General features: G+C 40.8%; 1 pseudogene; it reads left to right on the forward strand.

Annotated features, from left to right (window-relative positions):
• Positions 1-6,696: 6,696 nt before the first annotated feature.
• LOC133835479 (uncharacterized) lies at positions 6,697-7,294 on the forward strand (annotated as a pseudogene).
• Positions 7,295-15,665: the final 8,371 nt, after the last annotated feature.

A 15,665-nucleotide genomic window follows, 5' to 3' on the forward strand; every position in this document is an offset into this window, starting at 1 on the left:
CAGACTTGGCCGAAATCAAATCAACAATACGGCCGTTAAAGCCAGCACATTTTTCATGTGCAACGTTGTCGCATAACCAGCAACAAACAAAACCCATTTTGGCACCAACTGGCACCCGGCATTTCTTGTTATAGCAGACCAACATGTTGCTAAAACAAAGATTATTAAACCAATTAAAAAACAAAAAAAGAAATAAATCAAAATAGGTAAATTATTTGCAAACTAATATGATCTGTACTTACGAAGAGCACAAAAACACAGAGAGTATGCACAGGTCGAGCGAGACGCAAGATAGGTAGGCAACTACAACACCAAGAGAGGGAGAGTTACTATTCTAAAGAGCGTTGAGAGCACAAAGCACAAGCACTGAGAGTAAAGCGCGGGTCGAGCGAGACGCAAGATAGACGATAGCCAACAACAACACCAAGAGAGGGAGAGTTAACTATTGTAACAGCGTTGAGCGCAAAGAATAGCAAGTGAAAAAAGAAGAGCGCGAAAGTAAACAAAAATACAAAAACAAAGTGCAGCGGCAATGAAAACAGAATTGTTTTGCTAACAAAGCAAAGCAAAGTTTGACCACACAATTTGTTGTTATATTTTTAGAAAAATGATAATAATTTACTAAATACACGAAAGCACACAGCGATTTAACGATCAGTAGTTAAATACAAGTGAGAGAGTAAAATTAATGTTATAATAATTGTAAATAAATATGAAATTTAATGAAAAATCACAAATTTAAGAGGGAAGAAAAAAACACGTCCGACTGCGAATGCGAGAGCGAGCGAATTTGAAGCTCTTCAATTTTAAGTGGAAGCAGAATGTTATGGTGTTCGACTTGTGATCTATTTCTAAATTTGTCGTCTGTTCTTGGTAAACTTTCTTGAATTTGATATATTATTCTTCGTTGGAAGTTCTCACCACGTTGATGACACTTCTGGCTACCAAAATAGGCGCTATGGCCTTTACTTCTAAGAACGAAAGCTCAAGCGGGCGAGTCGCAAACAAAGGCTCTAACCTTTACTTCGAAATGATATGATTTGTATAAAAAACCAGAAGAAATAAGAGAAGAAAGTTCAGAAATAAATAAATTAAGGTATTCATTAATATCTTTTGGGTTGCTCTCTCAACAATAGACGCCTGCTACCAATACAGGGGAAGTTCTGTCAACATTTATTAAAATAGGCCATGCCTGTATGTTGGAACTTTTAAAGAGAGGTAATCCATCAATATTTATATTAATATATAATGCCTTTTCATTAAAAGGAAAGTTTTCAAAAAAAAATCGGTCAAACAATCAGCGATTCCATAATGAATATATTCGCCGCCATTCATTGGGACACAAAAACTGTCTTTAGGTGCTTTTTTTAAAGTTCTGGAGTCCCACGGCAAATCAGGTGATATATGCCGCAAGATCTTAAGAAGCTCATTTAAAGCCGAGCATGAACTATTAAATGCAACAGCCCAGTTAGACAATTTATCTCGAAGAGATTTGATTTCGTGGTCTTCTGAAGGTTCAGACAGGTGACTGCTATCACTGGAGTATCCATCATTTTCCATCAAATTTTGCTCCAAAATAGGTCCTGAATTCATTATTGGTTCATTGATAACGTCCTCTGTTGGCAGAGGCTCCTCACAGTGTCGATTCTTTGCCTTCAGGGCATTTATTATTTGTTTACACTCAGACCGGCTTGATCTCTGGACACTCATTTTGGCTTTAAATTTTAAACACTTCGTTACACTTTTGTTAAGCACTTTTTGTTTTAAATTTCAGTTGAGACACTTTTTTTTACTTAATTTTAAGCACTCTGTTACACTTTTCTAAGCACGTCAGACTTACACTTCTTCAATGTTCAAACTAACTAAAATTGTCAATTTTCGAACATTTTGCGATAAGCGATCTGCACACCGTTAGTTTAAGCTGTTTTTACTTACTTACCGTAGCTCCGAATATGCTCACACATATGAGCTCTTCTTGAGCCTATGTGGAACAACCCCCAAATTTGCTCAGAAATCTTATTTATGTGCCTACTCAGAAAACACTCTTAAAATCGGCTCTGCCAAAATAACTGCACGCCCTACGCACACTTCATCAACTACACACTCATCCACTCTTACTGCATCTTCATCCAACAGCCACAACACATTTACATCTCAGTCATCAACTACACCAAGACAAACAACATTACTCTTCTTTCAACCTACATACCCCCAAACAAACCTTTCTCGCTCAAATCCCTAAACAACCACTTTCAATCATACACCAACAACAACAATCAAGTCATACTAGGAGATTTCAATAGCTGGCACCACACTTGGGGATCACCCCAATCAAATAGTAGAGGCCAAATCCTATCAAAATTTATACAAAACTCAAACTTAACACTACTCAACGATGGCTCCCCAACCCATTTCTCTACCCACAACACCTTCATACATATAGACCTCACCTTATGCTCACCCAATCTCACCCTCTTCGCTCACTGGAAAACAGTCGATGACCTCCACGGAAGCGATCACTTCCCAATTTTAATATCGCAGTTCCCACCCTTACAAAACATTAATTTTTCCCGCCCTTTTTTTAAAACTAAAGAAGCTAACTGGCCACAATTCTCGCAAATCACTAACAATTTAAACCTTAGCAAACCCAATAGCACCAATATCAATAAATAAACCTCAGTCATAAATAAAATAATTCTCCAAGCTGCTCATCATAGCATACCTCAAATTACCCATCACTATTCCAAGTACACCCCCTGGTGGAACAAGACCCTGGCCATATTAAGGACTAACAAATTTAAATCATGGCAAAATTTTAAACTCAACAGCAACACTGATAACCTATTAAAATACAAACGTGATAATGCTCTCTTTAGAAGAGAACTAAAACCCTCTAAAATAAAGGCCCTCAATAACTTCACATCCTCAATAGCACCAGATACAGCCTCAGACAAAATCTGGGCAAACATCCGCCGTCTCTGCGGCCCCAATAAAAACCATACACCGCGAGCAACACTCATACAACAGACACATCCCACATAGCTCAGCTCATTTTCAAACATTGGTCAGACCAATCTAAGGACGAAAACTTCAGTATTAACTTTACCACTAACAAATATGCATACAACTCAACCTCCTTCACACCCTCCCCGTCAGCTCAAATTATAGAAGCAGATATCTCACTAATAGAACTTTTAGCTGCACTTAACTCCCTTAAAAGAAGAACCCCCGGCCTTAACAGAATATCCTATCCCATGATTAAAAATACCTCCATCTCACTTAAATCAAGAATTACAGCCCTCTATTTTCAGCAACACCATCCCACATACAAAACCAGCCTAGTCATCCCAATACTAAAACCCAATTCTAACAAAACAGAAATTACTAGCTACCGACCTATCTCACTCAACTGCTGCCTCTCTAAAACACTCGAAAAAATTATCGCAAAATGTTTATGGTGATTTGTTACTGAAAACAAACTGATTCATCCCAACCAAGGTTCAAACACGACAAATCAGTTTTAGATGGTCTGCTCCTAGCAGACCACTTAATAACAAAGTCGTTAAGATCCAAGAAGCACACTTCTATCATCGCCCTTGATTTCTCAAAGGCCTTCGACAGATTTGGTGTACACACCATAATCGACCAATTAGTCAACTGGAAAGTTGTCACCAGAATGACTAACTTTATCAGAAACTTTATGTCAAATAGGAAAATAAAAATAAAAGTACAGAATAATATTAGCTCCCCTCACCCACTCCACAATGCTATTCCCCAAGGTTCTCCAATATCTGTAATCCTCTTCCTAATCGCCTACAACAGACTCTCCAACATTATTAGCTTACAAAAAGAAATACATTTCAGTCTTATTTTGATGATTTTTTTCTGATCATTCCACTTAAACACAAGAACCAATCATATAACCTCAACAACCTCTTCAACAACATCCACGAGTGGGGCTCATACTCAGGAGCTTCATTATCACTCCATAAATGCCAACACCTTTACATATGCAGAAAGCACAATTGCAACTGAGACATTTCATGCAACAAAACATCAATCCCCTCAGTCCATGGCTTAAAAATCTTAGGTCTATCTATTAACAACAAATACAAATGGGACTCACACATAAAACAAATTCAACTAGCACTAAACAACAAACTTAACGTCATCAAATGCCTTTCGAGCCCTAAATTTAATTGTAATACAACTACTCTTCTTAATGTCACTAAAGCCACCTTTATTTCTAAAATAGATTACGCCCTTTTTATCTACGGCCACGCCCCTAAATCCACCCTTAATAAACTTAAAACCTTATTCAACGCAGCAATCCGCACATCACTTGGAGCACTTTGCTCTACACCCATATTCAATTTACTATTTGAAGCAAATATCCCAACGACAGAGCAAACAAGTAAGAAAGCTACAGTCGAGTGTGCTCGACTGTGAGATACCCGCTACCCATTTTGAATGAAAGCAAAATATTGCGGTATTATTTTCAAAATATACCAAAATACTAAAAATATACCAAATGGTATGTTTGGTATATCAATATAGTACACCATTCAAAATATACCATAGACGGCACAATGTGCTAGATTGTCGGCCAAAGCAACTCAGACCCCTAGTAAGTAGGCGTTTTTGCCCATACAAAAGTATTTTTTTAATAACTTCCACAATTTTTATCTGATCGCAACCAAATTTTCAGGAATCATAACTTCTACAGTAATTATTGTATATACCAAAATTTGCAACTCTATCTTTTAATAAATTAGGCTTGTTATTCGATTTTTTTGATTTGCGGGGGCGGAAGTGGGCGTGGCATGAATTTGAAACAAGTTTGATCTGCGTGTAAACATAACAAATGCTGTCGAAAAAAAATTACAGCTCTATCTCTTACGGACGGACGGACAGACGGACATGGCTATATCGTCTCGGCTGTTGACGCTGATCAAGGGTCTTTATAGGGTCGGAGATGCCTCCTTCTACCTGTTACATACATTACCTGCCGGCACAAAGTTATAATACTCTTCTACCCTATGGGTAGCGGGTATAAAAATATATCACAACATTGCCCTGTTTTTGTTTCCACCCCCGAATAAATTAACTGAATTCTCGGAATTAGGAAAGGAACTAACTGTTAAAGACTTAGAAGAAATGGTGATTCTTCATATATGTAAATAGCCAAAATGACAGAAAAATTTATTAAACCTTCACAAGACATCGATAATATATTTTCAGATTATTCAAAACCCATTCAAAGCACTAACATTTTATTCAGGATGAACTTCAAACATATAAAAATGCCAATAAAGCGTATAGTGAAGATTTTGATGTTCTGCAGTGGTGGTCACTTTATTAAATTAGCTGCAAGATACTAGCAGCTTCCGCAAACAGTGCAGTATCGGAAAGGACGTTTTCTGCTGCAAAAAATTTAATCAGCAAAAACGGTCAATAATTTCAACCACCGAAGACATGGAAATAAAATAAACGTTCCTTCATTCCATTATTAATAACTTAAATGTATAAAGTAATTATATATTATTAACATAAACATAACGTAATTATTATAAGTAGTTTTAATTAAAATATTAATAATTTTTAAATTCTTTATTTTATAATAAATACATTTGAAACGAAAATACAAATTCATGTTTTAATCGTATTCTTTCTATGACATGTGTAGTACATATGGCATTGTTCTGGATGGATTTTTATATTGCCGGTCTTGTCACTCACCCAAACAGTCTTCAAATTTAAGTTGACATAAATGCTGCAAGTTGCTTAAAGACTCAAAATTATTGACTACTGCGAAGCCTGAAGACAAAATAGATGCTAATGACACATGTATGGAATGGGTGATACAGCACTGCCAACCCTTTTCAGCAATCAATGACAATGGATTTAGGAACATGGCAAAGTTTCTAATCAACATTGGCTGAAGTTATAAGGAAGGAGTTGATCTTGATGTCTGATGCATCAACGGTGACTTGAGCTATGCAAAAGTTGGCGGATGAAAAAAAAAGCATTATTAAAGATGAGATAACCGAAGTGGCGCATAGTGGTAAAGCAACCACAGTTGACTTGTGGTCGGACAGTTACGTCCATCGCAACTTTCTTGGTGTCGCCTTGTACTACCAAAAAGAATTTGAATTGATAGATATAATTTTAGGTTTTAAGTCAATGGACTTCGAGCATTCAACTACTACAAACGTTTTAAATAAATTGAACACTTTGTTTGCTGAATTCGGCATATGGGCATTTCCACAGAAAGGTCCACCGCGGCCAAAATTTTTTTTTTTTCATGGTTACATAAAGAAATATTCAAGTTTAATAAACTTGAAAGAATTTTGCATTTATCATTTACAGATTTCAAAATATTCGAATGCTAAGTAGGGCATATTTTGTTTTGATAACAACTTCTAAAATACATATGTAAATGCAACATGTTTTGTTTTTTGCTTTCTAAAATCACTTGGAGATTGCAAGAAACGGAAGAGAACGCAAAAAGTAACATGCAATCACTAATAACGGTAAACATTTTGTTTTGCCCTATCGCTTATTTTAATGACCTGTGCGCGACCGAAAAACAACATTTCTTATCAGTAGATCCAAGTCATTTGCTCGATTTTTTTTGCAAACAGGGCAGTAAATAAATAAAAAAAATTTTGGATAAAAAAATATATTTGTATTTTTGGTAATCATTTAAAGTTTGTCCCGTGCGCGACCGTAAGTACACAACATAATGATATAAATAAATTTTGTATATTTTTTTAAACTATATAAAATTTTAAATTATTTAAATGTAGATGAGTGTAACGAGTTGCCAAAAAAGAAGAGAAATTTGTAAACGGTGGAGAGATAAGTTGAAGGAAGACCCAATAAAATGGGAAAACTATAAATTAAAAAACTAGGAAAGAATGCGGAACACTAGGCTAAACAGCAAATCAGCGACGAATGGAAGTAATGAAGTAGTGGACAACAGAAGGGAGGTTGTGCGCATACGTAAGAGCCAATATCGACAAAGGCTTGCAGAAAAGAGAGATGCAGAAAAAGGATATGCTACAAAAAAAGAAAAGTGATCCTTACAAATGCAAACAAACCTTGGGGAAAGCTGTAAAAAAAAGTTGAGAATGCTCTGCCAAGAGACTTAGAAAAGAAAATAAGAGTACTTGAAATTTGGTTAAACAAATTTAAAGAAATTCCCCAAAAACAATATTGGAAAATTAAATTCGAGAAGACCCTACAAGAGAGCTTAGTTAACTCAATTAAAGAGTTTTATATTAATGATTAGAGACCAGAAAACACAACAATTTATTAACATATTTATTAAGTTTCCACTTTTGTAAAAATAAATAAATTCACTATTTTTGTTAATTAAAAAAAAAGTTTTCGATGGGTTCTTAAATATTTCCCAACAACAGCAATGACAATAACATAAAAATAGTGGCGGTAAAAAATGACCCGTGCGTGATTTCCCGTGCGGATTTACTTCAAATTGAATTAAAATAAAAAAAATTACAACCCTATTTAAAGAGGCATCAATGCACAAAAGTTTAAAATTAGTTGCATTAAAATATTGCCTCTGGATTCATTGAAATTGGAGTTTAAATTGGTTGACCTCTTAAGCCTTGACTTCTGCAATTATCTTCTAAATGAAAAAATACCCAACATTAATCTTTGCACCAATGGAAGAGCTAATAAAATGCTATAAATTAAGCGTTTATGATTTTGGAAATTATCATATATAATTTGGACCAACTGAAGTACGTTACCGATCGAATCTCAAATATCGTTAAAGCTTTGCAGAACCATATTAGTTTAAACTGCAGCAGTCTTTTGCTTGCCAACGTTTTGAAGAATTCGTTTAAGGAACCGATAGAAGTTGCTGAGTTAGTAAAAATTGGTAGACCTACATACATATGTAGCAATTTTGAAATAATTTTTAAAAAGCTTCTGTTGATGCGAGCGCATTGCTTAGTGAGTGGCACACCTCCGCTCCGCCGACCGAAAAGCACTCAAAGCTTTTCGCTCACGCGTAAGAATGCACTCAAGCTCCAGTGCTCTCAGCTTCTCTCTCCCACAACTCACCACCAACAGATCGATGAAATGCCGTCGGCATTTTTTCTAAGACTAGTTCTAAACCACGTCTCCCTTACATTGGTTAAAAAACACCCCCCAATTTGTGCGTCTAACAACCCGACAGTTTGCAAATATACAAATATATTATTAGAAAAAAAAACTGCGGAAAGGAAAAACCTTGAAACTTTTCAGCGCCCCTACTGAAACATTTGGTCCTTCGAGCCGGATAATTTCTCATCGGTATTCCAGCATACTCCGCAGATAAGTACCACAAGTATTTTCCTTCTTTCCTATTCCTTCTTCCACGGTCGTCCGCCCCTTGAGTTCAGCCATATTGCGCAAAAGTTTCCAATATCTTTTGCCAAATTGCCTTCTTTTTTTTGTTTTTTTCTTCGGACGACCTTTTCTATGTTTTTTATCCTATATATATAATAAATTATTATATCTGTTTTTTCCGGCAATCGCGTACGTATGTATGCATGTGTGTTTTTTTTGAGTGCAAGTGCAAGTGCATAGCAGTGATAAGTGGCAATATTAAGAGAGATACGAAAGTGCAAATATTATTGTATATTCCATACATATATAAACATTTAAATTAAATAACTTAAATTTAAGCTGTGTGTACCAGCATTTCGTTTTGCTTTAATTCTTGTCCGTTGTACGTTTGTATGCCGCGAAAATCGCATGTACACTCATATACACACGATTATACTTCCATCATTATAATATAAATAATTTTTATTGTGATAATTTATTTATTGTTTTTCCATCCAGCACATTTTACCTACTTTTTGGTTTTTTCCAGCATATTGTTTTTTTGGTATTTTTTCTGTGCACTCTTTTTTGTTCTTGCATTTTTTGACGAACATTTGTTTTGATTATCGCGAGAATTTCCCCCGCCCCGTCCCTTCGCTATCGTCGTATGTGTCCGCAGTCCGTACCCATTTGGGTGTAAAATACCTCAGCATTATTTAGCATATTTTATTTACTAGTTGCTACGTTCTTTCCGTCTCGTTTCTACCATCTGGGTCGTTTTCCTGCTAGAAAAAACCAAGTTCCATTTGGTATTTTTTGGTATATTTTTGATTTTCAAAAGAATATAGTATACAGTCCGTGTCCGTGTCGGACTGTAAAAGCACCCAGTTACTTTCATATCTTCCGGGCGTAGCATGTCATCGGGCAAACCCGACTAAAGCTAAATTGTCCGTGCCTTCTACTAGCGCCGCTAGAACTTCGATTAGCCCCCCTTTGCCTAGATCCAAGGAGTCGGCTCTTCGTGCCTCCAGCACATCGCCGGTTCACACGAAAAGGGAGGTCCCCGCACGGTCAGCTAGTGTTTCGCCCACTTCCGGTACCAAGCCTCTGATCCTCGTCACGAAACCTCCGTCTGATCCTAAGACCAAGGTTGCTTCCGTCCCAATTCCTCGGCTGCCAATTGTTACTGGTTCGCAAAGAAAAATGGCACTCAATGTATTAGATTCAGCATTGACCAAGTTCATCGCCGCGACTGATCGTATCAGTCACTTTGCGGCGCGAGTCAACAAGCCTTCTACAGACAGCCCTTCCCTGAACACGTGCCAGGTCCGAAGGGACCAGGTGCGTGCCTTGTGGGAAAAGGTCGAGAAGGAGTAGCAGACGAGTTGCCTACTATTCAGGCAAAGTATGATAACTGCTATCTTCTCTACGAGCAGTGTTCTGCTCAGTTAAGTGAGCAGATAGCTGATGCATCCCAGGCACTGACTCCCCATACACCCGTACAACCGCCAGCCGTGCAGTTCATGTCCACAGGGTGTCGCTTACCTGCGACACCAAAGTTTTCGGAGGCGATTACACTCCCTGGCCCACCTTCCGGGACTTATTCACGGCTATTTATATCAGAAACCCGAGACTGTCGGAAGTTGAGAAACTTTTCCATCTCAACTCCAAGTCCAGCGGTAAAGCCCATACCATTGTGTCAAAATCTCCTTTGACCAATGAAGGGTTTCAGTCGGCGTGGTCCAGCTTGACTGAGCGTTTCCAGAACAAACGGTTGCTCGTGAGCTGAGGATCCTGTTCAATTTACCCGCCATTGGGCAAGAGTCGGGTGCAGCCATTCAGAGAGCACCATTCAAGGGTGCCTGACGGCCTTAGAGCACTCCAAAATCAACACGGAGAATTGGGATTGCATCCTGGTTTTCTTGTGTTCTTCGAGGCTCCCCAAGTTGACCCTTTCTCTTTGGGAACAGTCGATACAAAATAAGAGCGACATTCCAACGTGGGTTGACATGAACGCTTTCCTTCTAGAACGATATAGCACCCTAGAAGCGATAGCGGAAGTGCCACCCAGCACGAGCGCTCCGACGGTTTCACGGGCCTCACGCAAGGAGGCCCCCGTCGCCAAGCAGGTCAACTCTTTTGAGAGTCAGGTGACTTCGAAAACCCAGTCCTGCAAATTGTGTTCCCGGGAGAATCATCCGATTCGCTTGTGCCTTCGTTTCCTTCAGATGGGTATCAACGATAGGGTCAACTATATAAAACAACAGAAGCTGTGTCTAAATTGTTTCGCACGAGGCCATATCCTGGCCGAGTGCACAAGTGCGCACAGCTGCTTTACTTGCAAGGGTCGTCGTCATACACTCTTGCATCGAGTGAACCCGGCGCCGACAGTCACAACCCTCATTCCATCTCCAATACAGTCTACTTCCTCCCAGTCAGCTAACGTCCAATCATTCATGGCAGTTAACACACAAGGTGTTCTGCTGAGCACAGCTGTCATTCACGTATGCCATCTCGGCGTCCGCTATACAGCTCGGGCTCTGGTCGACTCCGGATCAGAAGCCACCTTCCTTTCAGAGAAATTGTTCAAGCGCTTGAAGATGCCGTATACATCCGTGCAAGCCCGCGTCTCTGGGCTGACTCAAGCTGTGGCAGCCCAGCCCCGAAAGTATTGCCAATTCTTAATTGGCTCCCCGGTCGGACCCGATTTGCAGATTGAGGCGTTGGCGTACGTCCTCCCCCAGTTAGCGGGGAATCTGCCCTCATGTACAGTCCCACAAACACTCCTCGAAAATCTGCCAAGCATCCAGTTGGCAGACCCCAAGTTCTTTGAGAGTTCGCAGATTGATGTGCTACTAGGCGCTGATATCCTCCCGTCAATTCTGCTCGGCGGCTCTCACCCTAACATTTGTGGGACCCTTCTCGGTCAAGAGACCATTTTCGGTTGGATCCTCACTGGCCCTGTGTCGGGATCCACTTCAAAGTCCATTTCGTCCTTTTCGGCTCGACTGTCCGTCGAGCGGACTCCGCCAGCGAAAGAGTCTGACCTTTTCTGTAAGGTTAATTTCAACGCCACGACCGTGCGAACCTCAACTGGTCGCTACATGGTCACGCTCCCATTCCGCGATCCTGGTCACGTTGACCTGGGTCACTCGAGGGCTACCGCTCTCGGTCAGTTCCTGAAAAACGAGAGCCGTTTAAAGAGAAACGACTCTCTGAAGGAACAATATGACTCCGTTATTCAAGAGTATTTGGATTTGGGTCATATGACTCAAGTCCCCCCATCCAGTTCCGGCAACTATTATTTGCCGCATCACGCTGTTCTCAAGCCCGACAGCACCACCACAAAGCTTCGCGTTGAATTCAACGCCTCCAGCCCGACTTCTAACGGGAAGAGTCTGAACGACATCCTCCACACTGGGCCAATCATCCAATCTGACCTAACCATTAAAATCCTGAAATGGAGGTTTTTCTAATTCGTTTTCAACGCCGACATCACCAAGATGTATCGGCAAATCCTTGTGGTTTCCAAACACACTCGGTTTCAAAGGTTGCTCTTCCGTACTCGAGACGAGAAGTTATGCGACTTTGAACTCAACACAGTAACCTTTGGAGTGAACTGTGCTCCGTACCTAGCTATCCGCGTTCTGCATCAACTTGCGAGTGATGTTCGCGACCGGTACCCCCTAGCTAGTGACATCATCGCCAATTACATGTACGTTGATGACGTCCTAGCAGGAGCTCACACTAAGCAGGCTGCGGTGTCTGCTATAGATGAGCTTCGAACAGCGCTCGAGAGTGCTGGGTTCCCTTTGCGTAAGTGGACCTCGAACTCGAAAGATGTGCTGAAAGGAATCCCTAAGGAACACTTGCTCTGTGCAGACTTCCTCGAGATCGACGAAGCTAGTGTCGCAAAGACGCTAGGTATTCGATGGCGGGCCACGTCCGACGAGTTCTTTTTCGTCACCGCCGAGATGGTGTCCAAACCATCTTTCACCAAGAGAAAAGTGCTGTCGCAGATCGCCAAGTTGTTCGACCCAGCGGGTTGGCTTGCTCCCGTGGTCATTTGGGCCAGGATTTTCATGCAGGAAATCTGGAAGCAAGAAATCGGCTGGGACGACTGCTTACCGGTGGATCTCACAGAGCAGTGGACCATTTTTTTGCAAAATTATTCGTCCTTCAAGGACATCCGCATTCTCAGATGGACCAAGTACACTCCCGGCGCAAAAATCCAATTCCACGGTTTTTGCGACGCCTCTGAGAGCTCGTATGGAGCCGCTCTTTATGCACGAGTGGAAACGGCCGGACAAGCCTTTGTGACCCTCCTAGCGGCTAAGACTAGAGTTGCACCTATCTAGACGGTCTCTCCACCTCGTTTTGACCTGTGCGGAGCTCTTCTGTTGGCAGAGTTATCCTCCGCCCTCCTACCACACTTTCCCACACCCGACGCTGAGACGTACCAGTGGACAGATTCCACTATAGTTCTGGCGTGGCTGGATAAGCAGCCCTGCAAGTGGACCACTTTCGTGGCTAACCAAGTGGCTAAGATTCACTCGGTGAATGGAACTTGGCAATATGTTCGTTCCGAACACAATCCAGCCAATCTGGCGAGTCGCCTTGTCTCGCCGCAAGAGCTTTTGGCCAGTCGCCTTTGGTGGCAGGGGCCTGAATGGCTGACGCACTCACCAGCGCAGTGGCCTTCACCAGTCATTGGGCTCGATACTGAATTGGAGTGTCGGAACCGGCCCACTGCCCCACACACCAGGCCCGTGCCTAGCCTCGCCATGACATTGACGGCACTACAACAGTGCAAGGGAGTGAGCATTCTCCCCACCGCGGCGGTCTGGCTAGACACGGGGAAGACGGCCTTCGAAGCGCGAATGCTCATGGATTCGTGCTGTCCAATAAACCGCATCAGCGAGTCGATGGCAGTGGCCATGGGCCTCTCAATCACTCGCGTGAGCGCAGAAGAAGTTTGCACGGCAACGGTGCGCTCCAAGACGTCACTAATGAGCCGGGAGGTCGTCTTCAAAACGGATCCGCAGCTCCAAACAACGACGCCCACCAGGACTGTCACACCAGCCGGCCCAGTTTTTTTCAGCAACATCGCTGACAAGGCTGACAAGGAATGGTTCCACTCGGCATCGGTCTCGGCAGTCTTGGGGACTGATGTGTACCCGGACGCAGTGCTCCCGGGTATCCTCCCCAGCCAAGGCGGACTGCCTATGGCGCAGAACTCCACCCTGGGCTGGATTCTGTCAGGCACGTGCTACTGACTGGTCTTTTGCAATCCCAATATTGCAAGGGGGGGGGGAGAATGTTGATGCGAGCGCATTGCTAAGTGAGTGGCACAGCTCCGCTCCGCTGACCGAAAAGCACTCAAAGCTTTTCGCTCACTAGCAATGCGCTCACGCATAAGAATGCACTCAAGCTCCAGTGCTCTCAGCTTCTCTCTCCCACAACTCACCACCGCTGAGCGCGGCTCGGCGCAACAAATCGACAAAATGTTGTCGGCATTTTTTCTAAGATTAGTTCTAAACCACGTCTCTCTTACTTCGGTTATAAAACACCCCCCAACCCGAAAGTTTGCAAATATACAAATATATTATTAGAAAAAAAACCGGAAAGGAAAAACCTTGGAACTTTTCAGCGCCCCCACGGAAACAGCTTCAATTCTGTTAAACAGTTGTCCATCCCTGTGTTTTGTTACACCGTCCATTGAACAAATGCAGCCTTAATAACATTAAAAGCGAAAATTCGCAATAATGTTAATGGAATTTGGATTCCTAATATGTATTTGTGTGTGGCATAAAGCTGCTTATTTTATGTTTCCACCTGCGCTAACGATCAAGAAGCAATAAAAAAATGTTGTATTTCACAAATTCAGTACTTGGACGTTCCATTAACAAGTTCTGCTCAAATTAGCCCAAGCACATCAAACTGCGATTATACAGTATTTTCATTTTAAAGCTCAACTTTTTCCACAAGTACACAAGTAGACAAACTGCTTCTTTTTTTCCCCAACCTAATTAAAAAGTCCACACTAAATAGCTTCAAAACACCTGTAGATGAGCTGGAAAACTACTGTAAAGAAATGGTTGATATAGGAGATGACTTTGATGTTTTAACAAGGTGGAAAGATAAAGAACAGACATATCCCAGACTCTCCAAATTCGCACTTAAAGTGCGATCAATGCCGGCAAGTAGTGCTGCTCAAGAGCGCGGATTTTCTTTGGTTGGGAACGTGATTACTGAAAAGAGGAACCGACTTCAACCAAATATCTATCGACAGCCTAATATTTTTAAATTCGTATTGTAAAGCTTTTGAGAATTGATTCTTTTTTCCGATCTTTTAATATAATTTCTTAATTTTCGTATGTAAAACAGTATTAGGTAATAAAATATTCTTTATTTGTTTTAAAATAAAATTAAATCATGAAAATAAACGCTTTGTTGTGAAATCATTTTCATTGTATTGTGTTTCACCTTCTTCTTCGCACATTTCATCAGTGTGAAAAAAGTACCGCTTGATGCGCGCATGAGTAAAATCATACGAGCTGATTTTTGTAAGTTGAGTGCTATTCATGTTGAAAACAAGTAAGAAAATTAAATACCCATTTTGAATAAAAGCTAAATATTTCGGTATTTAAAAAAAAAAAAATACCCAAAATACTAAAAAATATACCAAACGGAATATGTGGTATATCGATATAGTACCGCATTCAAAATATACCATAGACGGCACAATATACCAGATTGTCAGCCAAAGCAACTAAGACCCCTAGTAAGTAGGCGTTTTTGCCCATACAAAAGTATTTCTTTAATAACTTTGACAATTTTTATGTGATCGCAACCAAATTTTGAGGAATCACAACTACTACAGCAGTTATTGAAACACGAAAATTCGCAACTCTAGATTTAAAATTACGTTTGTTATTCGATTTTTTGATTTGCGGGGGGCGAAAGTTGGTGTTGGCGCATTTGATTAATATTAGTTAAGAGCATGAAGTACCAAATGAAGTTGTTAGAATTAGGGCGAAGCGAGAGCGCAATAAAGCTTTCGTTTGCTGCTCTCTGAGCGAATTCGCCTCGCTTCGCCGCTCTAGTTAAGTTAGGCTTAATGTAACTTAGCATAGAATTATAAAGACAGTTGAAATGAAGAACTAATCAGCGCGTCATCATTCTCTCCGTTTTCGTTTTCGTCGTCTTACAACAACAATTAGGTAAATTCTTTGTGCTCGCGAATAAAGCGGAATTTAATATCATAAAAACTCTTGTGATTTTTCATGGCGCCCCCGGGTGGACCTAATTGTTGTTGTAAGACGACG

The sequence above is a fragment of the Drosophila sulfurigaster genome, chromosome 2R (genome assembly GCF_023558435.1).
Source record: "Drosophila sulfurigaster albostrigata strain 15112-1811.04 chromosome 2R, ASM2355843v2, whole genome shotgun sequence".
Classification (NCBI taxonomy): domain Eukaryota; kingdom Metazoa; phylum Arthropoda; class Insecta; order Diptera; family Drosophilidae; genus Drosophila; species Drosophila sulfurigaster.